Source organism: Protopterus annectens, chromosome 2.part0 (genome assembly GCF_019279795.1).
Source record: "Protopterus annectens isolate FY-2018-M chromosome 2.part0, PAN1.0, whole genome shotgun sequence".
In the NCBI taxonomy this organism is placed as follows: domain Eukaryota; kingdom Metazoa; phylum Chordata; order Ceratodontiformes; family Protopteridae; genus Protopterus; species Protopterus annectens.
In genome coordinates, this window is record NC_056728.1 from 476,882,007 (window position 1) to 476,907,497 (window position 25,491).

Genomic DNA, 25,491 nt, shown 5'->3' on the forward strand with positions numbered 1-25,491 from the left:
ATGGAATCAATACATCGTCTTTACATCGCATTCCCGGGAAAAGCATGTAACGGAGAAACATTTTGCCAACGGTCACAACTGTAGGTGTCAATTAAGCATTGCGAATGTCAAAGTCTGTTCCGAGTTTTGACATCCACAGTATGACGTTAAATATTTACATTCTGATAGGGTCAACTAAGGCAAACTACTATATAGTTACTTTTGTTTTATAGAAGGAAGAAATTATGTTGCCTAAAACTGCGTGTAAAGTAGGTTTGAAAGTCCGATAAAATATGGATCTAACATTCTAATTTAGTCGTTTTTGTTACTTTTGTCATGCAAAATAGTGATAACAGCGCGCACACTCCTTTTCATGTCTTATAGGTCCAATGTTTGTGCTTGTCAACACAGTAACCAATCCAAATCTCTAGGTGTGGCAAGACGATGGCGGAGATGCTCGAAGTAGCCAATAAGATTTGGCTATTTTCTCCTCCTGCAGTGTTTCTTTTTAAGTTTATATGGGTTAGAGATACGTTGTTATAAGTTTATTTGGAGGATGTTGGGGTTTGTTCCGTTTCAACACCGATGGCTTTTGTAGCAGCCAAAGGGTTAATCTGTTGGGTGAGTGGACTTACGATGGCTGATAGCTATTAAAACTGGCTCATTTCACGAAAGAGTAATATGCAACATATGCATTAGTAAGTGTGCAGTGTTCTTGTCTCTGATAATCCCCATTACGGTGGCCACTGTAGAAAACTAAGGTTTTTCAAGTCTTGGTACGATTCAAGTGGCTGGCAAAAGTAAATATTTCCTAAAGAATATGCCGCTTGTATTAACTGACTCTTTTCCAGATGTATTTGCAGGACGAAGATTAATCGCCCCTTTTCGGATGCCCAACATGGGGCATTTTCTGTAGAAACGTGAGATTTTGCAGGACAAACATACATACGGCCAGTAAAAAACTAACTTCACTTTTTTGCCTAAATACAAGTTTATTCTTGTAGTATTTGAGTTCCCATGCTCTTTGTATAGCATTTAGGTGTTTCAGCTACAAAAATAACCGTTTTCTGTAACATATTAAAGAAAAGTAGGACATTCGATGGTTATACTGACTCCTTCCACCCCGTGGGGTGATCAGTGGGGTTTGGTTGAGATTTGCTACTACGCATGGGGGGGGGGTTACAAAGATTCACTATAGGCAATATTTTGTTCGTCCTAAAATCTCAGGACATGTCCTATTTTTTAAACCCCCCCCCGTGGGGCACAACTGCACAAAGAGGGACAGGTGGTGACCCTACTTAGTGTTGAGCATTTTAGGGTGAGGGCGTATGCCTTGCTGTCAACCTTTTACATGTGGAATCGAAAATTAGCACTGTTGACTTTAGAAGCTGACAGAGTAAGAGAATGTCAACTGACGGACGTGTATTTTCCAAAATAAAAAATGCACCAAGTGTAATTGTTCACCTTTTCTACCCAAATCACCAGTTTAGGGAGGAATTAGGAGGGACAGAGCTAAACTTTTCATCCAAAATCAGGGACAGTTCAGAATATGAATTGATCATGGTTCTCAACCAGTCGGGGACAAATCTAGCAATAATCGGGGATTCTCTTAAAATATTAGTACTATTAACTTGAGACATTGACGGAATAATATAATGTGAATTATTATCGTTTTTGAAGTAAAAAAAAATCTATAACTCTAATTATCTTCATTATTTATTAAGCACAACTGTGGGAGGGCTAGACATACAGGTGGTATAAACCTTGGATGTAGATGATTGTTGCAGATGAAGTGACATCCTGACCCAATGTGCATAAATGGGAGAAAAGGCTATGGATGGATGGATTTATTAAGTATAATTCACTACCTTTTCTCCAAAGGTCACCAGTTTTAGGATGGATTAAGAGGAACTGCTAAAATCTGAGTCAAAACTGGGGACAACTGAGAGGTATAGAATGGATGGTGGCATAAGACGGATGAAATACCATGTAACGTAGCACAGGCTGATTTGTGTGGACAGCTTTACTGTGATTTACTGAGTAATGGTTCCAGTCATACCTCTCAACCTCTTAGTGCAACAAATCTGGACAAAGCCAAAAATAATGGGGGGGGGGGGGGCAAAGGCAAAGGCAAAAAATAAGGCCAAATGTTAAATACTGTTCTTATAAACTTACAAAGTTGTTAGAATAACAGGATTTCTGTTAGTATACATTTTCTGAAGGATATGAAATCTGAAACTCAAATGCATGTCATTATTTAGTGACTTCAGCCCTCATCGATTTACTAGAAAACCACAGATTTTATGTGGAGCAAACAAAAAATATGAGGCAAAAATGTGGGCATTCTGTGAAAATCTGGAAAGTTGAGAAGGTATGGTTTAGTAACTGTGCCCCTAAGGGTGATGGCCATGAGTTGCATCACCTTTACTCTGTAGCCCAAGGATTTGATTTCTTCAATCGCCATGTACCTATTTTTTGACTCTTAGCAATGCAGTTACGTAGTGCTCTAGGTTCTTCCCAGAAAAGTGTGTATGCATAGTAAGTTTAGATGGTTAGCAAATGAATAAAATAGTAGAAGCTATGGTTTATATCGGCACAGTAAATACCTTGTAGTGCACTCATTGCAAAATTAGCATGTGTTTTTGTTTTGCCTCATTCATGACTGAAACTTGTGTAAATGTACAGTATTCGTTATCATTGCTCAGGAATTCTGGACAAAGCCTAAAATAATGGGGAGGGGCAACATTTTAAAATACTACTCTTGTTCATTTTTAAAAAAGTTAAAGAACAACAGGTTTTGTATCATCATGCATTTTCTTTACAGTAATAAGTATGAAACTTTAATTTCTGGCATTATTGACCGACTGTGATTATCAGTAATTTACCAGAAAATCAAAAATTTTACAAGGGATAGGGCAAAAATATGAGGCAATATCAGTGACATTTGAGAGGTATGCTGACAGTTGCATGGAGCCCAGCAGTGTCATAGGTAAACTACCTCCCCTGGACATTGGTTGTGATATAAAGAAATGCAGTACACACCTGAAAGGCTTTTTAACATAGGCTCATAGGAGATTACCAGATTAATGGCTTAAGAGCCGTTAATAAGTCTAGGCAGTATAACATGATTTTATCCAATATATGGCCCCTAGGGGCAAGAGGATGGCATAGGTTTGTACCTATACCTTTGGTATCTTACAGATTGCCCCTATCCATAAGGAACATAGGCACTACACCAGGTGTAAATTTGCGATTTTTCCCATCCATTGATCAAAACTGCAGTTGAAGAGGGCCAGAGAAGGGCTCTGCTTAGTGTGAATAGGAAGCCTGTTCCAAAGAAGGGGCAATCTCTGAGACGCGCATCTGTCTGTCTGGCATGATTTGTTGGAGTCGCTGACTAAATTTAGATCCCTAGATTGGGTGACTCTTGTTCTGTTTGACCTGTGAATGTGTAGCAGCTCCATCAGGGCTGGATTTGTGAGTGTCTTGTAGGTCAGGCATAGGTCACCCCTTAATAGTCGGTGGGAGACAGAATAAAGGAATAGGGCTTTTAGTCTGTCTGCGTAGGTCATGTTGTTTACACCTTGTATTTTCTTTGTGAGGAATCTTTGAGGTCATTCCAACTGCTTTAAGTGCCTAGTCAAGTACATGATAAATGGCGCATTGTACTCTATCATTGGTCTGATGAAGGCTGAGTACAGCAGGATTATAATCTCCTTGGATCTGAATGTCATACCTTTACTTATAAGTTGTGCCACATAGAAGGACTTCCTTACAACTGTGGACACATGGCAGTCGAAATTCAGGCTACTGTTGATCTGTGTACCTAGATCTCTCACCTCTGAGTCTACCCTTAGTGATATACTACTGATGCTGGAATTTGCAGGGGTGTTTGACTTCCCAAAAGGTGTGATGATGCATTTTTTCACATTTAGCTTTAAGCCGTGGTTCTGGCACCAATCATTTGTCTGATCTAGACTGTCCTGAAGGATGTCTACATCGCTGGGGGGGGGTTCAGTGATCGCCCCCAGCTTGCAGTCTTTGGTCTCTGTACTGAACTCTATGGCACACCACTAGTAACGGGCCTCATGCTGGATTTGGATTCACTCATTTTAACCATGTGTCCTGTGTCTGAGACAATTGGCTATCTATCTGGTGACTAAGGGATTTATACCCAGTTTTTGTAAATTATTTGTAATACCTGAGTGGGGAATTGTCATATGCCTTGGCCAGGTCGAGGTAAGTGGAATTTACTGTTTTACCCTCATCCATGGCCTTGGTTTGTTTCTCAAAGAAATCTGCCAGATTCAGAAGGCATGATCTGCCCTTGACAAAGCCAAATCGGGTTGGGTCCAGTGTTTGGAGGTTTCCTGTGTCGTAATCTGTATATTTTAAAAGCCTTGTTCCCCCAACACACAGGGTAGTTAATGGACCATCCTTCCATTTATTCTAAACATAAGAGTATGTAAACAAGATGTAAGAACTATAGAGGTAGAAAACAGTACTAGTTACTCAGTACATTTACTTATATCACGACAATATTAGGCAGTTATGGCAGAAAGTAACATATTAGTATTTTATTTACATTCGGATCATGCATCATAATGTATTGATCATTTTACATCATGAACAACCCTTTAAAACTGTCCTGAAAATAATTAAAATTATATTGAAAAGAAATTAGCATAATGTCAACATTTTTCTGATGAACCTTTTTTCTGTACACACACAAATTAAAAAAGTCACATATTGCTTATAGATTTTTATTACAACGGTTTCTTGATTGCCACTTCAGCATTCTCTTCATAATATCCTATTTACTAGAGGGTCTTCTATTCTTGCCAGTTTCTTAATGGAATTCCCTGGATGTAGAATGAATCTATTTTCATCGATGTGCATTTTACCAACACAATAGAAGAGAATGTTGACTTCATGCATTATCGTGACCAACATTCCAAAGCAGCGTTTCATGCCTTTAAACTGAGCTAAGCAGACTAAACAAGACATAAGTAGGGAAGATTAAATGTTGCTTCTAGAATTAGTCCTAAAACTGGACCATTTGCTTGGTTAAACAGTCTCTCTTGCAGTGGTAAATTGCACTTAACTGCTTTAGCAAGCTTTTTATTTTCTTATGATCTTTATTAGTTATCGTATTTGTATCACTGTACAGGATAAACAGCAGTGGCCAGAGGAACTGATTCATAGTGCCATAAACTTCATTTCTTGGAGCCAGTGCGAATTGGGACTCCATTTTACATGCATAGCTTTATTGTGTTATTTATTAAAGTTGGTGATCACTGTTAATACACTTGTTTATATACGTATGCATGTTTGTAATTGTTTATATATAATTAATTACGTAACACAATATGGATGTATTTGTAGTATAGCTTTAAAGTATATGTAGAAAGCAACCTACATAATATATTAGTTGTACAGTTCTGCATGCGTCTTAGATATCGACTTGTATATTACATCGAAGACATGCAGTTGAAGGCGGGAAGAAAATGGAAATTAATACTTTTAAATGGGAATCGGAACATTGTTAATAAACTGTGTGGTATTTGGTTCTTAAAGAAGTTTAAGTAGTGGAAATCATTTTTTTAAATGGCAAAAAAAGTACTTAAAGTAGGTTAGCTAGCTAAGGAAACAGTCTAATAAAAGTTCATGTAAAGTTTATTATTATTTTCTAGCAGTGAGTGCTTCTGTTTATATTTTTAGAGATTATTGTTTTAGCCAGAGCAGCTACTCAGAATTGCTGACCATATTAGAGGAATCCCATATATACCCTTAGTGTTTTCTGGCCGATATACAGTGCTTTCTTGTTAGACTTAAGAATTGTTTGCTTTAATTTTCCCTTTTTTTTTAAATGTGTGTTTCCCATCAAGCAAAGTACCTCTCTAGCCTTGTTTAACAGGAACCTGGACGACTGGAGGGGAAACAGAAAATACACCCTAGAATCCCACCTTGTGTCCCTGCTAGACAGGGGAAACAGTTGCTGACTTTGTGGGAACATGGGCAGAATTCTTGGCTAGGCTTATTAAGGGCTTGCGGGCCAATAGCCTAGTATCATCCTACGAACCTGTAAGGTAGTGCATGTTATAAACAGTTGGCCTAGATAACCGAGTTTGCCCTTCTTGCAGCTGTTTGGTAACATCTGGATCTTTGCTGTTGTGGTCACTTTTCAGTTGTGTTGCATATGACCAGTTATTCTTTATGGACTGGCTTTCTATTACAGATGAAAACTGACCACTGTGATAGCATAGTTATGTTATTTATTTAGGCAGTGAGACCTGGGTTTTACCTCTCCAAAGTGAGCTTGGAAATTCTATGCATTTAAAAAAAAAAAAAAAAAAAAAAAAAAAAAAGATGTCCGGAAAATATTCAGAAAGGGATCAGTTGCTTTTTAATATATATATTTTTTCTTTTTTGTGGTGGTTAGGTAATTTAAGGTTATCTCCTGAACTTCACTGTCAGCATAATGATTACATGGCAGCCACCTCTGCCATTAACTTTGTGGTGAAGTCCAAGTGATAATGTATCATATTTTATGTACTCCACCTTGCATCCAATTCGAGGTAACTCAAATGAAGTCTCAAACTCCCGCCCAATAGCCCTCCTCTCACCCCTAGAAAAGTTATGGAGAGATGTATTCACCATCAACTACTCCATCTCCTTGAAAACAACCTATTAGTGGACTGCCAACACGGTTTCAGGCCTTTCCACAGTACTACCACTGCACTCCTATCCTTTACTGACTGCATTAATAAAAACATAAATAGTAACCTGCTCTCTTCTCCAAAGCCTTTGATATGCTGAACCACCAATTACTAACTAATATACTCAAATCTCTTTCAATTGATACTCAAGCAATAAAATAGTTCCATTCATACCTTGAAAATAGACATCAAGCAGTGCTCTGGGAGAACAAATTATCCACCCAGCTCCCAATCACTCTTGGAGTCCCACAAGGATCTATTCTGGGTCCACTTCTCTTTAGTATTTTCATTAATGATCTCAAAACCTCCCTTCCCCAAGCTACCTGCATACAATATGCTGACGATTCAATGCTAATCTCTGCTGCTTCCTCTCCAACTGAACTCCAAGACACAAACAGTATTCACCTTAGTGGAAAAATGGTTCCACCAGCGGTGTCTCCTCTTGAACCCTAAAAAAACAAAGCTACTACTGTTTACGCCCACCCAGAAGACCCCTAAAAAAACAAAGCTACTACTGTTTACGCCCACCCAGAAGACCCCTCCACTCAGTCTCTTACTTGCATCTAATAATGGCACTGTAATCACTCCTGACACTACCACAAAACTCCTAGGTGTAACAATAGATAATAATCTCAACTCTGACACACACATTAACCTAAGTATTAAATCTGTTAATAGAAAACTTGGTTTCCTTTATAGACTCAAACCATTTCTCACAGCCTCAGCCAAGATTACTATTGTTCAAACTCACCTGATTTCTACCCTTCTCTACGCCTCCCCCATTTACACAAAACTAACCAAAAGTAATTTAAATAAACTGGCAACTTCTTACAGCAACATAGCCAGATTTGCCACGGGTGCCCCATTTAGAACCCACCACTGCCAAAATCTAAAACTACTAGGTTGGCTGGAAATACAGAATCAGCTTCTCTTTCAGCAACTCATCTTTATCCACAAGATCTTACACCATCCCACTAATACGTCTATACTCAGTAACCTCCTCAATTCTTATAAAAACTTTCCAACCCTACGTTCCACAAATAAGATACAGGTAGCCACCTTAAAATCTAAAAAATAAATTAGGGGACTGTCTGTTTTCTAACTCGGTTGGTAAAATTTGGAACAAACTCCCAACTATACTAGCATCTACTACATCCACCCATCTTTTCAAGAACCAATTAAGAACTTTCTTAAAATCCCAATGGCTTTGCCCATGCAACAAGCCCGACTGATACGATCTCCCCTTACCTGTAGCCTTTTTTTCTCCAAATCTTTTATCTTTTCTAAAAATATATATATATTTTGCTCTCTTCATACCCATCACTGTGCTGGGTCAAGTTCCTCAACATAATATATTACCTGACTAATGCTTATACTAACTGTTGCTCCAAATAACTGAAACAAAAATCTTCCTGTTGTTACCCTAATTGCTTACTGCTGCTGAAATAACAAGTGTAGATGAATGTATAGTTATCAAAATGTTTCTATGAATATATTATCTATTTGCTGTTTGTATTCTTTGTATAAACTGTTCTTTTCTCAGAGCTTTTCTACTCGGGCCTCTACTGAAAATGGACATATATCCAGTTAAGACTAGCCCGGTCAACAAATGTAAAATAAAATAAATAAATTCTCATTCTCCACTTACTGTATTGTCCCACTCTTATGGTTTCCCCTTCCACCTACTTTTTCCTGACCCCTTGCTCCTCATAGCTACTCTTTTTTGCATTCTTATATTGTGTTAAGCTGTGTATGTTGTACGTAATCAGTTTAGTCCTGGGAAAGTTTTCAGTTTTATACTTTGTCTACTGTTATTTTGCTGTGTAAAGTTTTTGTACTAACTGTACAACTTTTCTCCCCAGGCCCTCACTGGGGCATGAAAGAAGCGAGTAGTGATCTTGCCGGATAAAAAATTATCTGTCACGTAAGAGGGTTGAACTGAAGAGCTGCTTGGAGGCATGGCGGCCTGGAAAATTATTTGCGAAAGGCTGACGTTAACAAAAGTGACATTGTACATTCCTCCTAGGGCCAGCTCTAGGGAGGTCCAAGATAGGATTTTAAAAGTGATGAATTTTGTGGGAGGAATGTTGATATTAGTTGTAGACTGGAACATGGTTTTTGGTCCTAATGAGGTGTGATGTCTGGAAATATGTTTAAGTTAAGAGGTAAAGAAAAGCAATTAAATTGCTTTTTTCAGGATGCTAAGCATAGCTGCTAATATAGCCCAGGGATGAGGTTGGTGGAGAGGGAGGTTATGCTCATCTTAGCCATAAATTGGGCAAATGGTCTAGTCTGGATAAAATTTTTACCTTCAGGGAATATGTTTAGGGATGGAGAAGATGGCCCAATAGTATTCTCTGATCATGCTTATGTTAAGATATAAATATAAAACAGCTGGGCTCGTGAGAAAAGCACTTTTTTAAACACCTTTATTGAATTATCAGTTGTGATATAGGCAAACTTACATTTATGTAAAAAATAATCAAGTCATGTTAACAAGTTCACATTTACCAACATTATACGATGTATAGCAGTATATGTGATGTGTAATCTAAACAACATTAACATAAATTAATGCCTTCTCTTAAACCTCATTCCTCCTCCAAAGCATTTTTTGTAGATGTATTTTTTTTTTGTTTGAACAAGAAACATCTTTATTGACTTATCACTTATGACATGGGTAATAGTACGTTTATATTAATGAAAACAAACCATATTGACATGTTTTCAGTTGCAAACATTACACGTCAGTCATTGTCCATCAAACATTACGTAGCTCATTCAATTCCTGCCTTCTCTTAAACCTCATTCCTCCTCCAAAACATTATTCTGCATGTATTGTTCTCCCAGTTACCATTTTTTTCTCTGTAACTTGCTCTTACCCTTTTCAGACCATCCCACTTCAATTATTTCTCTGTTACTATATTAACTATTTCCAGTACAGTTGGTTTAGACTTAGATTTCCATTTTTTAGGAATTGCTTTTTTGGCAGCCACGAGAATTAAACTCAGCAAGGTCTTACTATGTCTAGGCATTTCTGGTTTTGTATCAAAGCTCAAAAAATTATTTTCTTAGTTACACCAACTTGGTCACCCGGTATTTATGACAGAGTAGATCCTCTGCTGGGGTGCCGCTGGGGTGCCTTCTGTGCGGAGTCTGCACGTCCTCCCTTTGGTCATGTGGGTTTCCACTGGGTGCTCCGGTTTCCTTCCACATCACAAAGACATGCTGTAGGTGGATTGGACAGTCTAAATTGGCCCTAAGCGTGTGTGTGTACCTTCTGTGGATGGTTGGGCGCCGGGCTGGCAACTCGACACCATAAACATAAAACCTCCACTGCCAGTCATGAGCGGACAGGTGATCTGCTGTGGCAAGCCCTAACCGGGAAAAAGACGAAAGAAGTCTGCAGGGAATTTTTTAAGTTTGCCAATTAATTACACACACAAAAATATGTTCCCAGTTAACTCTTTCTTCTCCATTGCACCTACAACACTTGCAATTCACCTGAGGAAAAATTCTTTGGCATCTGCTTGGGGTATAAAAATACCTGTGCAAACACTTCTAAGCAAAGATCCTAAATCTTCTAGACTTTTTCATATTTGGGAGCTACAGATATATGCACCTATTGTTTATTTGTGAATTGCTTATCCAATCTCTCTTCCCCAATCCTTTCTAACCTCCTCTGATTCCTATAGTTATCATGCAATATTTTATATGCCATATTAGTTATCCCTTTTTTAACATTCGCTTCTGTCCTAGATTATACTAAAAACTCTACCAATGCTGGTCTTTCACTTAGGATCCCCTATTCCTTTCCGTTTGCCTATACTCTGATATCAACCCTTGATAAGGAAAGCAGTCTCTAACCTGCAGTCCAAACGTATTCTTGGCCTTTTCCCATTCTATTACCTTTCCATCTCTAATTATTTGTTCCCAATACCTTGTTTCCTTTGCTGGTTTCTGTACCCCTAATTGCAGTCATCCCTATTGAGAGAATCTCCTTTCTCCAGTCACATGTTGACTTAGTTCTTTGAATATCTTCTGATATTTTATGACTATAATAATCTGTATGGCTATTGTTCTTAAGGATCTGTATCCAAAATCCCAGTCACTCCTTGTTTCTTAAGCTTCTCCCCGTCTCATCATCATTCCTTTCCACTGTGAATTATAGCTTTCTGCTTGTACTATGTGTAGGAGCCTTCACTGTGTAGCTCTGAAATAACCCTCCTTCCAAATCCGGTAATCCCAAACCACTTTTCTGTAGAGAGGATCAACTTATCCGACTTGACTCTTGCAGATAAAATCCTTCAACTCTTTATTAATTGCTATCCACAACTTCTCCTCTGGTTGATAAAAAAAAAAAATCTGACCTGTGAATAAAACTACAGGGACTAAAACATTTTCACTGCTTTTATCTTGCTATCCATAGCCAGAAAACAACTTCCAGTTTTTGTATTATCTCTTGTCTCTTTTCACATATCCTTAGCTGCCATAACAGAATTCTTTTTAACCCATACTTCTAAATACTTCATTTTATCATGTCCCCACAAGTGTGGGTACTTGTATCTTCATTAATTTTGTATTCCAGAAAGACTTGATAGTGTCTCAGTTCCACAACACTGAAATATCCTTTTCTGGTTATCAAGTACAAAATAATATCATCTGTAAATAAAGCCAACTTTCCTTTTATTACCATACCAATTATATCCTTGAATTTCTGAGCCACATATTTTCTTTGCCAATGGTTGTAAATATAACGCATATAATAAAGAGAACATCCCTGCTTGGTTCCTGTTTTCAAACAGAACTCATCCGAGGGGAACTACCCCACTGTAATTTTCACCTCTGATTCCTCCTCTGTCATTCTAATTATCCTTATTATTCTGCCAGGGAATGCAAATGCTTCCATTGCCCTACTCATAAAATCTTGGCTCCATTGAGGCAGTCTCTAGATCTCCAGCTTTTTTCAGAATAGGTTACAGTTGGTTGGCCGTTACTTTTAAGAAGGTTAGATGTGAGATATTTAAGAACCTTGACCCTTGTCAACATGAGAGTCTCACTGTTTCTTTCATACTGACATTTTTTCTCTTGTGCTGATAGGTCTTGATTCCAGCTTTTACAACACTGGACAAGTGTGTCCTGGGTGTTGGTTGCGCCAATGCTGATCTTTCCAGCAGTAGCCTTGGTACCCGTAAGCCTGAGCCCCCCCCCCCCCCACACACACACACAAATTCAGTGCTGTTCCCAGAATCAACACTTGGCATTTATATTTCTGGTCTCATTTAAAAAGTTATTTTGGTCTTATTAGCCCTGTTGTCAATTTTCCAAGTATTTCTGCCTTGCCCTCAAACAAAGAGTCTGTGTCATCCTTTCCTTTTATGGCTCCCATTTCCCAGCAAATTGACTTGCATACTATAGGGAAGCTTCTTGGGACCACCTGTGTGTGCACAGTAGTCCTCCCACTTTTCTATTTTCTAGATTGGTGCTACAGACAAACAATGTCCGCACAAATACCCCATTCTCCCTTGAGATATTTTCTTGATGTTGCCATTCCCAAAAGGCCAGTCAAGTTTTCAGAGGCTGAGGCAAAGTTCAAGTGACATGTTTCTGCAAATCAAAGCATGTGGAACCAGAGCTAATATTTTTTGAAGCTCTAAATGATAAAGATGTGTCCATCTCCCCCTGTGTTCTGCATTATTTTTAAATCTGGAGAGTTCCTGCAAATCATGCTACAGAGGTGGAGTTTGGCACCCTGAGCTGCAGAAGGTAACAGAAGACCTGAAACTTTCCTCCAGTCCTGTTAAGTGATCTTCCCTTGTGGATGTCCTCTATGTTGCAAGAATATTTTTGTAGTCTTTGTACCAAAGAAAGTGGACCAGATCATCTGGCCATTGGGGGAGTGTTTAGTCTGGGCATAGTCTTCTAAACTGGATGTGAAGAAAATGAAACACGGTCATCTGTGTTAGCATGTCTGGCAGGAGAATTGTGTATATTCTCAGATTAACATGTATGCCAGCATGTCTAATTGTGAAACTGTAAATAAGTATTTAATATATTGAATATTTCCCTGTTTAAACAGAATGTTTAAAGAATGTTAGTGTTTTGATACATTTCTAATTGTGCATGTTTGGGAGAGATATTCTGAAGTACTGTGGAGAATCAGCTGAACAGTAGGTGATGTCATTGGAATGTTCCTGGGTGATTATTTGAACAGCTGATTGACAGGAAAAATAACTTTTTCAAACAGCTGACCGTTATTAAAATAAGACAGTTGAAACTGTTAAGCTGATGCAGTTAGTCAGTTGCTGGACAGTTTGTGAAGAGTTGCAGTGCTGTTCAGTGATATCCAAAAAAAGAGAACTTGCCAAAAACTGTAAGCCTGCCTTTGCCTTGCTGTTTGTATTAGATTAGATTAGGGACAGTATTCACTAGTTAGCTTAAGAAAGTTTAGTTATTCAGACAGAGTTTTTCCAGACTGATGCACTTCTATCCTGCAGTTTAATTTTACATTTCTGGTGATTGAATTCTGGTGTTTACTGAAAATTATTGATTTACATGTTTGTGATCATTTTACTTATTATTAAATGTTTTCCATTACTTTACATTGTGACCGGAAATATTTTTTTTCTTTAAAGATTAGAGAATGCTTATACCTGTTTGATACTCCCCAGGTCACCTCGAAGGCATGGCCATTTCTGGTCATAGCTATCATTTACTTTGATATTTCATTTTCATAATTGGACATCCATTTAGAAAGGCATGAAGACACTCTGGCACATTACCACATTATTTTGGGGAGGTGATACAGCTGGAAAGCTGTGTCAAGCTTTCCCAGAAGTGTTTGGATGTGTGAGATTTTAATTTACTTTGAGTATGAGTGTATCAGAGGTCTTAAACTGGGCCACATTGCTCTGAAGTGTGTAGTAAGGAGTTGCATTAGGGTTGGACAGAAGTATACAGTCCAGTCCCAAACTGAGTGTGTTCCTGTTGTGCTTTTAGGGAAAATTGTGAAATATTACTCCTGCTTAAGTAACAGTCTCACATTGGACTCAGTAATGAGGATTGAAGCTCTTGGTTACTAACCCAAGATAGTAAGGGACATCACATTTAACTGGTGGCAGTCTGGTGGGATATAGATGGATTTCACATTTATTGATGGCAGTCCAGTGGGGTATTAACTGGATGTCGTACTGGAAATCACTGATTCATTGTCAGCCAATATAGAGGGCTCAAGCTGTGAGAACCCTGCTGTTCTTTCCCTAGATTAAAGCCTCTTGGCCATGGGCATAATCAGAAAGTCTGTGTTTGCAACCAACATTTTGTACTTGTAGTGATTTAAAATTTTTAATATGTGAGGAGTATGAATTGCACAACACTGTGGAAGAGTTACTGGTGGGATGCTTTAAAAGAAAAAAATCAGCACTCAGGCTTTGGCTTCCTTGAATTTTAGCACAGTGGCTATGGTCCATGACAGGCCTTTGGCTGTTGTCAATTTCATGGTGATCACAGCAGTTTCAACTGCTTGCCCAGCTGTCTCCCATGGAAAGCAATGACTCCTTGCAGCTGTCTCCCACATGGGGTATGGGGATGGAGAATCTCCCTTTTTCCGCAATGCGAAGAAAAATCTTCTGAGAGCCATGGATCATAAAGGTTATTGTCAGGGGATACTTGATCACCTATCAAAAGATAGAAGTGAGGGAAGAAGGTGCATAATCTTCTCTGAAAAAGGGCCATACAGAAGGTCTCACTCAGCAAGGAAGGCCTAGAATATTATTTTGATTTTTTTTTTTGGTCACAAGAAAACCATGCCCCTTTGGGAGCTCAGTGGCATACTGTATGTTCCTTTATGTTCTGAGATCTCTCTAGTTCTCGTAGTACAGTATATTCCTGCATGTCTGTCCATAGGAGATGTCTGTCTCAATAAAAGTCATCAGTGATATTTCTGTGTTTCCGGGTAACCGGCAGTCCCTGTTAGTTCATAGGCTGTTCCATACAGACTCGTGTTCTCCCTCAATATGTTTACCAAATGCACATCTGTGGAGCTTATCAAAGTCTTTGTTGATTCAACATTTTCCCTACCTTGGTAAAGGTATTTTGGTGAAGACTCCATTTCTGTCCTGTAGAAATATTTCTGTGCAGGTATTGCTGCTCTTACATGAATCCTTGATACTTTAAATAAATTTAGATTGTAGGACAACGGAAGATTTTAGCCTATGCAAAAGCTGTGTGTAAACAATTTTATGGACTGTGTAATATTTGAAATATTACATTTAAATATTTTGCTTGTACTTTTTGTGCCTTCTTTACATGGGTCATGGCTGAAAAGAGCCCAAGGACCAACCCACCCACCTCATCATTAACGAGTGACTGAGTAAATAAAGAATGAACATCATAGTGTTATTTCTTCTCAGATAAATTATTAGTTTCATCAGGTGTTCCCTAAACCTAGAGAATTTTCAGGCCTCTATGTTGCAGGACAGGCTCCTGTTCCTGAAGCAAACAGTATTTATCATCCAGTTCTCATAAGTAATACTGATAGAAACGTGTCTCAGGACTTCTGGTCTTGTACCCTTCCATTCAGTTGTACATTTTTGTTGTAGTTTGGCATATTAGCAAGTGAGGGGGAACGCTCTCTTGCATTCTGTGACTCAAGTTCTTTGGGTGTAGCAATGGACCCAAGTCCTTTTTGCTTTCAGGTAATGATTCATATTCTAGAGGGGCAAATTTGATAGTGGACAGATTAGCATGCCTTATATCTATCATTCAGGCAGTGCTAAAAACTCTTTCATCTGTGAGGCTTTCTAGTGTGTGACCCCTTTGCCTCTCTATCCAGTATCATATGTCCCACAAGTTTAAGAAAGAATACCTGAGTCTGCATGTCCTCCCCGCAGTAGGGTGGCGTTCGAAAGACATGCGTGAATGGGCGTGCCTTCATTGAAGGTTGGGCGTCGGGCTGGCAACTCGGCACCATAAAAAATCTACTGCCAATCATTAGCGGACCGGAGTTCCACTGTGGCGATCCCTAACCGAGAAAAGGCAAACAACAACAACCTTAGCCCACCTTAGGTTAAATGGCCTGTGTCATGCTTTTCCTCAGTTTCCTCTGATGGTGATAGTTATCCAGAAAGCCAGACTACACAAAGACAAAATGATTTTTATTGCTATCTTTCTACCTAGGCAGACATGATTACCCCTTTTTTTCTCTGCTTCTGCCACAAATCTCTGAGGCTTTGATCTTTCAAGACATTTCTTTAGCACCTCTTCAAGCAAATCTCATGCAGACCCACATGCCTTTATAGAAATTGCTTTCTCAACATATAGTAGTCTGTCATTACTTCTACCCAACAGCTGTCTACGTAGAAAACTTGCCAAGAGAAGGTCAGCAAGGCCTTCTTGCATGAGACCTTTGGTCAGAACCCCATTCAGTGACCCATTTCCTCCTCAGGGTATTTATTTACAGGCAAGTCAAGAAATTGAATGTTCTACCCTTTGTACCTGTAGCCTCATCCAGTCTGAAATTCTTGTTTTGGAAGATCTTTTTTGTAGTTGTTACTTCTGCTAAGAGAGCCTCCAGACTACAGACACTTTTTTTCAGACCACTTTATTTGTTTTTTCTTATGGATATGATTGATTTTGGAGCTAATTTATGCCCATATGTTACAGCAATGTTTAACTTTATCAGTTTGCTTGTGTTTTTTTTTTTTTTCACTTCACAGTGTTTTAATGAAGAATATTTTCACTTTATGGGCATCCACAGACAGCTTAGACTTTGTGGACAGACCAAAGTCAGTCAGGAAAGATGAACAGCTTTGTGTCCTTTTGTTAAATACGACTTTGTAATTTTCTTGACAAACCCGGATCAGCCTTTTCTTTAAGAATTGTAGGTAGGTTTTGCTTGCAGCATGTACTACTATATTCTGTTGTAGAAGTCACTACTTCTTTGGATTTTTCCTGTAATCCCATCTTAGATGTTGGCACGCTACAGCAGCTTGGTCTTCCTGAACACGTTTGCAAGGGACTGTAAAGCTGGATGCAATTCCTTCATTCTCTTTCTTGGCTGGAATTGTCAGAAGAATGTTCCCATGAGAATGGCCACCCAGGAAGATTATTTAGGGACTCTGTATAGAGGTTATTGAAGATAGAACCCCTTATCTAAACTGTTGGAGAAGGAAATTCTGAGTGTTTGATAACTGTGTAATAAAAAGGGTGCATCTTTGATAACATAACTGGTGGAGAGGGGAGTATATTATCTTTTATCTTCTCTTTTTTTGCCTTTTTCTTTCATATTTTCCTTTAGATGTTTCACTGGCACCAGAATAAGAAACTATATAGCAGTGCATTGTGTAGCAGAAATGAGAGGGTGTTCAGGCAGCTTTGGAGGTTGTCTGCCAGGTTATCCTAACACCTGCAGCTTAAATCCGAGATTATTGAAGGTGGACCCAACTGATTTGTTAGGATAAATAACTTTTCACATCTGCACAGAGACACTGACAGCTGACTGTTCTCCTTCTCTTGGTTTATACCTGATGTGCCTTTGTTCCTTATTTTCTTGAAAGTGAGATCTTTTCTTTTTGGTGTAGCAGTTTTCTGCTGGAGGGATCTTTCCTGTAGAAGTAGTCCAGATTTGGGGGTTGGGGGTGGGGATGCTGCCCTGTGGTAGAATTAATGCCTAGGAAAGTTTTCCCTATCAGGTGGTCGTAGTGTTTGCTACCTGAATGTCCTTTGACTGATCCAGCCGTTCAGCGAGTGCCACGCATAAACTTGTGTACCTTCACATAAGGATAGTGTGATTCCTATCTGGCTCTGTTCCGTTGGTTCACTTTTATTTTTTCAAGATCTTGTGCCCATTTTTCTGCAAAAGAGTCAGGAATAATCTCGTTGTCTTGGGCACTTCTACTACTTGGTTTTGGTACATATCCCTTCTCTTCCTTTCTATGTATTACATATATGCTATGCATAGACGTGTGTGTGTAACCAGATGGCAAACAACAATAGAGTACCTCCATGTCCGTCGTTCTTGCTGCCAGCCGTGTACCCTATAGCTGCTTCATTTGTAGCCATGATGATGAGCCAAGGTGTTCCTCCTCCTACACACTAGTTTCTCTGCAGCTGGACTATTTTTCAGTGAATGGCTATCCTTACCTTTGCCTTTCTACAAGTTAAAAATTTGAATCTTTTGGGAAGGAGCTGGGTTGTTGTTCTTGGCCAAGTCAGAATGGAAAGAGTATTGAAAGGACTGTGCAGTTTTCATTGGTGGTTATCTTTCTATATGTACTGCTTGGCACTTGATGCATTAGAGTGCATTTGTTCCAGTGCTGCTACATGTTTTGCTTGCAGTTTTGTGAAGTGTCCAGATGGTTTCAGATATAAGCAGTATTGCCAATACAGAATTCATTACTGAACCAGATAGTCTGCAGACTTGTAACTGGCAATGGCAGGATGTTCATCATATTGATCACTGCCCGTAGCCTTACAGCTAGACAGCTTCCAGTTTCAGGGCACCTTCCATGTACTCAAATTGACTGGCAGCTCGAGCTGAGCTGACTAAAATACAAGTTTGGGTGACAAGCCCTTCAGAACTTTACTGCTGCTGAAGGGTATGCACTTCTGAAGCTTTCAAGGATCGACTGTTGACTTGTGGTGTTCCTTTGCTGGGCAGATAAGTTCCTTTGGGGAAAAACTTCCATTTAATATGTTGTTTATTATTAATTCTCTCCTCTTTAGTAGAGTTATTTTAAAGCTAGGAGTTTGTATTTTAACAGGGTATAACAAGACTGTGCTCTACTTTTAACAAAGAGTACTGTTTTTTTCCTATCTGTTTAAAAGTTGTTTCAAGCAACTGAAAACTATTTTTCTTTGTTGAAATTGTTTATTTTACTTTATGTGGCTGGTAAAGTGTTTTAAGGAGCTTTTTACTGTATTTGTCTGTGAGAGGGGAGGGTGGCCAAATGGTTAAAGTGTTTGCCTTGCAAACACAAGGTGCAGGGTTTGATTCTCACAAGGGATAATTGACTAGGCTTAAAATGGCTCGCAAGGGCAGTTAGCTTAGTACTAATCTGTGAACCTATAAGATGGTTTGTGAGAACAACAACAACAAAAAGTGACAGTTAAAGACTTGTTTCCCCATGAAAGAGGTACCATTTTCGACTTGACCAAGGAACAGTCTGTCAGTCCCATGGTCGGTCCTTTTTCCAACCAGAAAAAAAACAAAGTTAAACAGCCTCTGCTATCACAGCAGGTTAGCAGTTTGCCTCAGCTGCAGGTGGATGACTCTGCTGTGGCCATTAGTTATACCTTGAACCATTCATCTTTTATCCCAGATCCTTCTTGTATTGAATGTACAGCCATGATGGACCAGGGGTTAGCCACGTCCTCTATGGTTGTTGAAGTCCCCTCAATGGGCAAGAGAGAGAGAGAGAGAGACGCTGTTGTTGATCCTGGGAGAAGGAGCAGACAAGACTTCCCTGTTGTTAGAATTTTATGCCCATTTCTGGAGAAGCTGCTGCTGCCATTAATAACAATGTTGGTCCCATTTTTCCTGTTAAAAAAAGAAAAAGACAACTACACATGCATCTACTTCTCAAATTTTCTAAGGTAGGTGTATCTTACTGATTCTGGCTTTGGTTTTAATTCAGGCTATTAATCCTTCTTGTACAGTAGTTTCTAGGAAAAGAAAGAGGGGTACTACCTTTCCTGAAGAGATTCAAGATTTTGAATCTGGATAGGAGGATGAAGGGACAAACACAGAATGTTTTCCTCAGACTTCTGATTCAAACTCATAGGAGAGCTCAGTTTCTAACTCTTCCTATGGGGGTTCTCTTTCTCTGAGACTATTTCTAGACTGTCCTAGTGTTTTCTGTGGGAGAACACTGTTTCTCAGTCCCTCAGAAAAGACTAAAAGTTTTTACAGAAGACTTTTCAGAACCCGCACCCATTCCTGCAGTTTCCTCAGCAATGGAGGATGTGTGTGTTACTGCTTGTAATTTTTCAGTCAGCCGGCCAACTGCCCCTAAAAAGACAGGATGTGTAAAGTTCCTCAGTCTTTTAAGTTTTCATGCACGTCTCCTACCTGATCCAGCTGCTATAGTTTGTTAATCCCTCTGCTGCTAAACAGTTAATTCCAATCCTACTCTTTATGATATGGATGGGCACATTATTGAAAAGTATGGGAAAAAAAGTGTATGCTTCTGTAACTTTGATTTTCAGAATTTTGTATTATCAGGCTTATATGTTAAGGTTTGTTCTGATTAATTGTGAAAGTATGAGGAATTTACTATCTTCCCTTTCTTTTTGAGAGGAAACATCTGATTTAAATTAATTTCTTCTGTTGTTCAAACCAATGTTACTTAGTGTGTATAGGACTGATATTTCTTCCAGAGCTGTGGCCACTTATTGTTTTGAGGAGGTTTGCATGGCTGAGTTCTCAGAACCTCCCAGGTATTTTTAAAATTAGATTTTAAGTTCTTCTTTCCCTCTGCTGCAGAAATGATTAAAAAATGACTGAGTCTTTGCTCCCTACTCTCTCTGGTAACTGTTTTTCTTCTAGAAAGTCTGAATCTACTTCATGTTTAGAAGACTGTTCTGTCTTTGCAGAGTCTGAAGTGTCGGGAATCTCTTGCTCTTCTGTGAGAGATCTCTTACACGAGTTGGGATTCCAAGAGAACATTCAGAAGTCTTTCTTGACTCCTCCTCGCAGGATTGTATTTCTGGGATGTCAACTAGGCACCACCACATTTCAAAGCGCTTTTCTTCCACAGATCTATTTCGAGGGTTTTCTACTCGGGCTTCAGTCACCGTGAGGGAATACCTCAGGGTTTTGGGTTTCATGGCTTCTGTGATTGTCATGATATCCCTGGCAAGGCTCCTCATGAGGAAGCTACAATGGTATCTGAAGTCTCTCTGATCCCAGTACAAACACCCCTTGTTTTTTCAGATCCTAGTGCTGGGGTTTGTCAGAAGGGAAATCACTTGGTGGAGACAGCATATGTGTATAAATCTAGTTCTTCCCTCCTTCCACCCTGTTCCTAAGCAGTCAGTCAGCACAGACACCTCTGACTTTGTTTGGGGAGCAGTTTCAGGAGGGATAAAAGTGTAAGGTGTATGGGACACCAAGGGCAGACACAAGCACATAAATATAAAAGCTTGCCCTGATCAAGCCACTCCACTCTGTCTGAGTCATCTTTTGGTCCCTGGATCCTCTTCAAGTTGTTACAGTCAATACCACAGTGATGTGGTATGTCAAGAACCAGGTCATACCTTCTTTGCAGACAAGCCATGTTAGCTTGGGCTATAGCTTCACAGACACTTTCACTGTGCAGCTACTTGTTGGAGCAAAGGTCTGTAGCTGACTAGCTGAGCAGTATAAGAGCAGACCCTTAGAGGCTCTGATTTTCCAAGGCACTTTTGTGTCACCCCCTTCAGACAAGTCTGAAACTAGATCAGAGGCATCTTCCAAGATTTGATCCATCTGTGGGGAGTTCCTCAAGTAGACCTCTTTGCTTCCTCCCTGAACAATCGGTTGACATGTTTAGAAGACTGTTCTGTCCAGGACTGCATTTAAGAAGGCCTTTTCTTTTCCTTGGACATAAATGTTCCTGTATGCTTTTTCCAGCCTTTCCTCTAATATCAGCGTACTTCTGAAAATTGAATAGAAATTCCCCAAGATCTTTGTTGTGACTCTGCTCTAGCCCAGGCAGCCATGGTTCTCCCTTCTTTTGGAAATTGCCAGGGGTAATTATAACAAGCTTCCTCGCAGACTACATCTGCTCTCACAAGAACAAGGATGTTTGATACAACCTGACACCAATCAACTTCATTCGACTGCCTGGATGATAGGGTCTTAATTCCTTTTAATCACCTGCTTACGGAGGATGGGCATGAAGTACTAATAGAGGAAAGAAAGCCTGCTACTTGAAAATCCCATATTAGCAAATGGAAAAGGTTTTCTTGTTGTTGCCAACAACATAACCAGCAGCCATTCAATGCTAGTTGTTCTCTTGTTGTAAAATATTTGTATAAGTTGCTATCATATGGCCTTTCTTATTTCTCTGCCAAGGTTCATTTGTTGGCCATTTGAGTATATCTGCCCATGGATTCTCCTCTTTCAATGCATTTTCATTTCAAAATGTTTTTGAAAGGGGTTTTATGTAAGAGGCATCAGAGAGAACCAGTGGCCCCCTCCTTGGACTCTTAATGTTGTGTTAGAGGACCTAACAGTTGCTCATTTAAACCAGCTAATCTGGCTGAGTTGAGGTTCTTAACATTGAAAACAGTTTTACTGATTGCTTTGACCTCTACAAGTAGGATGTCTGAGTTAACACGTTGTTTTGGTGAGTCAACCATATCTCATTTTCCACAGGGGTTCTTTCAGGAGTAAAGTAGTATTCAACTTTATTTTAACCCAGGCTGTCCATCTTCCCATTTTCTTTGCTGAACCTAAAGATGAGAGAGGATACTCCATAAGCTGGATATCCACGGAAAGCTCTGGTACTATCTTGAGAACTAAATTTTTCAGATCATCAGATCAACTGTTCATTTCTTGTGAATGTAAGAAGGGACAACCTGTGTCAAAACAAACTATTTCAAAATGATTGTCTAAGGCTGTTACCTTTTTTATACTAACCACAACAAAACTGGAGAACAGTGTGTGTGTGTGTGTTGTATCTTTAAGAAGTGTTTCGAGGACAGCACGTGCATATAAATAGTAGGCACGTGCTAGCTTCCATGCCATTTTGAGAGTGCAGCCAGAGACTGAGCATGTATGAGTGTGGTAACTAGTTTGTTTATAAGTTTATCTAAGTTAAAGTTATTGAGCCTCAATCCTGATGTGTTTGTACATAGTAAAGCTGTTTGAATAGAACCCACAGATGTTAGTCTGTTTTATCTTGACCAGATGAGCAACATGGTGTCAGAAGTGGGATTCCAGAGACTGCTTTTCAGAGATACAAGGTGCAGAGTTAACACTGAAGGAAAACTAAGTGAGCAGAGTACAAAATAGGCCTAGAAATGAATTAAAGGTAATGAAAACTTGCACAAATGATTCATCTTATCAAAAAGATGAAACAGAGCCTTACAAGGGCATAGACTACATTATTAAGCAAGCAAGTGGCAGAAAAAGTTTATTAATTAAACATAATGTTTAAAATTAAGATTTCTGATCAAACGATTATCAGAAAAGCACATAAGGGGTTTGGAATTACATCAGAATTGCAAAACTAGCATGTTTAAAGTAAAACGAGTGCAAGAAAAGTATAATGGGCATGAACAAAGATTAAACTAGCAAAACAAATATAATAAAAGGCAAAAAGGGCACATTAAGCATAAATAAAACAAGGCGACTGCATGTTTTTTGGCAAATTACTGTGTTTTGGCGTAAACTACTGTTTCACATTGATTGAAGCCGTTCGGGGCATAACTAGAGGAGTTCAAAATATCTCAAAGTGTGAAAAAGTGCATACAGTGTGTGCTTATTACTGTGCATTTATTCCAGAGAGTTTTTGTGGGCAAAGTGCAACTATTTCATGAAGTGCAGTCAAAATACAGCCATTACAAAAAGTTTTTTGTGCTGGATGTGTCTATTCGCAGAGTGCCACCATTACAGAGTGTTTCTTGCAAAGTACAGCCATTTTGAGAAAGTTTCAGTGTGCTGTGTATGGTTTATTCACAAAGTGCAGTTGTTTTGAAATGTTTTTTACTCTGAGCTTCTTCTGCCCGGTTTATTTGCACACTGCAGTTATTTTGAAATGTTTCTTACACTGATAAGAGGTGATTTCTTACAGTACAGTGATTTCAGGAGTATTTGTCTACCCGGGAGACTTATTTCGTAAAGGTCAGTTATTCAGAAACTTGTTGTGCTATTGGGCATATTTACAAGTACTGTCATAAATTTCTGACATATGTATATGTGTGTGTGTTTGTGCATACTTGCAAAAGCCTTCACTGGTATGTGTTAATATGGCAGAGGCATTTCACAGACAAGGTCTACTTGTATTTGATCAGAATATTGCAGAGAATTGGAGGATATTTGAGCAAGAGTACAATGTTTTTATACAAGCAGCTTATTCTGACAAAGATGCACACACCAGGGCATTAATTTTGCTAAACTTAGCTGGGTCAGAGGCTGTTGAAAGAGGGTGTTCATTTGTGTATGTACGAGCAGCATATGAAGGAGAAGGGAAAAACCGTCATATTGTTGTATAGGCTGAATCAAGGGAAGACCCCAAGTGTTTGTTTGAAATGCAAATTCAGGGAAATGTGCAACCCCCAGACCAATGTTACATTGGAGAGGTATTTGTTGTACACGAGATCAAAAGCCAAGAGGAACTTTTGCAGCTTATATTACTGACCTGAGAAACAAAGCTAAAACGTGTAGGTTTGGTGATTTAAAAGATTAGTTAAAGGACAGGCTTGTGTGTGGTATTAATAGTGTTGCAGTGAGAAAGATTTTGCTTCGTGACAGTGATTTAATGCTGAGCAAAGTTATTAAGATTTGTCAAATCCATGAAGTTGTAGAAAGGCACACAAGCATGCTTGCAAGTGATAAGAGCATGGCTTCAGCAGGCTCCAGAGCAAATGTAGACAGGGTTCAACACGTGGCTGCTGTAACCCTTGCGGGTGTGGTAGGCAAAACCTGTAGTTTTCCAGCAAGTTCTAAGACTAGTTCAGTGAAGTGGACATGCTCAGTGCAGTACAAGGGTGAATCAGCAAAACCCAAATTAAGCTTTATTGTTAAGTGATGCACTTGTGGTGCGAATCATTAGTCTAAAAGAGAAAGGTACTTAGCATATGGTCAGCAATGCCACAAGTATAAAAAATGGAACCATTTTTGAAAGTTTTGCAAATCAAGTAAACCTCACACAGTTGTAAAGGGTCACTTAAAAAAGCAAGTTGATCATATACAGAGCTGCAACCCTACTTTCTACGTAGATGGTGTATCACTAATTGGTGGAAAAGATTGATGCAGTAAATTTGTTGGCAAAGAACGTAGTGTTTTGTACTGTCCAAATGAATGGTATATCCACTGAGCTCGAAGTAGACACTGGTTCATAGTGTAATGTTATATCAGCAGACACATTTGCTAAGGTGAGAGCAACTTAATGTGACTAGTTGTGCGAAACTTGTTGCTTATGAAGCTGAAGAAATTCAAACTGAAGGCTCAGTAGTGCTTTCATGTTATTTGGTTAGGAACTGCTACAGCTTACTATTCTATGTAGTCCAAAGACCTGTGCAGTCATTATTGGGTCTCAGAGACAGAATCTGCTTTCTTTTACCAAAGAAGTTCATCATGTGAGCACGTCTTGGTTCCAGTTTTACTGAAACTATTTTCTCAGAGTATGCTGATGTTTTTGATGAAAAGTTAGGCAAACTTCCAGTTGTGTATTCTGTGAAGTTAGACCCAGTGGTCAGACCGGAAAGAAAAGTTCCTTTAGATATGCAGGATAAAGTCAAAGCTCATTTGAATAAAATGGTGCAGCAAGGTGCAACTTGTCCAGTTACAGAATCACCCGAATGGGTGGCGTCCATGGTAGTACCCCACAAAAAAAGCTCAGACGAAATCACAATATGCATTGACCCAAATGATTTGAACAAAGCATTAAAGAGACCACATCATCCTGTGTACAGTCGAGGAATTCACAGCCATAATATCGAATGCCACTGTTTTTTCTCTGTTGGATGCAAAACATTTATTTTGGCAAGTGATGCTTGATCGCAAATCTTTACTGCTGACTACTTTCAGTACCCCATTTGAAGATGCAGATTCCTCAGGATGCCATTTGGAATAAATTGCAAGTGA

At 39.1% G+C, this 25,491-nt stretch overlaps 1 protein-coding gene across 1 annotated transcript in view; it reads left to right on the forward strand.

The window, feature by feature from the left end:
* Nucleotides 1–455: 455 nt before the first annotated feature.
* Nucleotides 456–25,491, forward strand: part of MUS81 (MUS81 structure-specific endonuclease subunit) — a 597,219-nt gene continuing 572,183 nt past the window's right edge. The window contains exon 1 of the mRNA XM_044060324.1: nt 456–600. The gene's annotated coding sequence lies outside the window, so the exon portion shown is untranslated. The remainder of the gene's footprint in view (nt 601–25,491) is intronic.